This window comes from Aplysia californica, unplaced genomic scaffold (genome assembly GCF_000002075.1).
Source record: "Aplysia californica isolate F4 #8 unplaced genomic scaffold, AplCal3.0 scaffold01068, whole genome shotgun sequence".
Lineage (NCBI taxonomy): Eukaryota > Metazoa > Mollusca > Gastropoda > Aplysiida > Aplysiidae > Aplysia > Aplysia californica.
In genome coordinates this window covers 99,969-100,405 of record NW_004798338.1, presented here as the reverse complement: position 1 = coordinate 100,405, position 437 = coordinate 99,969, and positions in this window count along the sequence as shown.

Below are 437 nucleotides of genomic sequence, written 5' to 3'. Positions count from 1 at the left end.
GAGGTGCCACGGAGGGAGGTCGGGGAAAAGAATTTGTTGGATGTCTTGTTTGGAAAAGTGTAAGTTTTTGAGGTCCTCGAGGATTCTGACAGAGTTCTTTTCCGATACACCATCACTGGACGTGGGAGACGAAAAATATACCTTCAGTGTGTTCCGGTAACCTTCACACAAGAAAACATCCAAAAAGTTGTCAGGACCTCCGCCGAACCTGACACAACGATCGACTTCCTCCCCAGGAGGTATGGCTCCTACGACAGACACACCGTCCTGGCGGAGGCCGACCCCAACGACATCCTCCATTACGTGAGGATCTCGGGCTGCGGGCCGGACCCCCTCAACATCATGGTAACCCTCCCCAGGCGCCGCATCGCCTGCCCCCAATGCGCCTTTTCCGTGTATAGTGTATAGAGCCTAGTGCGTGTAGCCTGCCTCTGGCG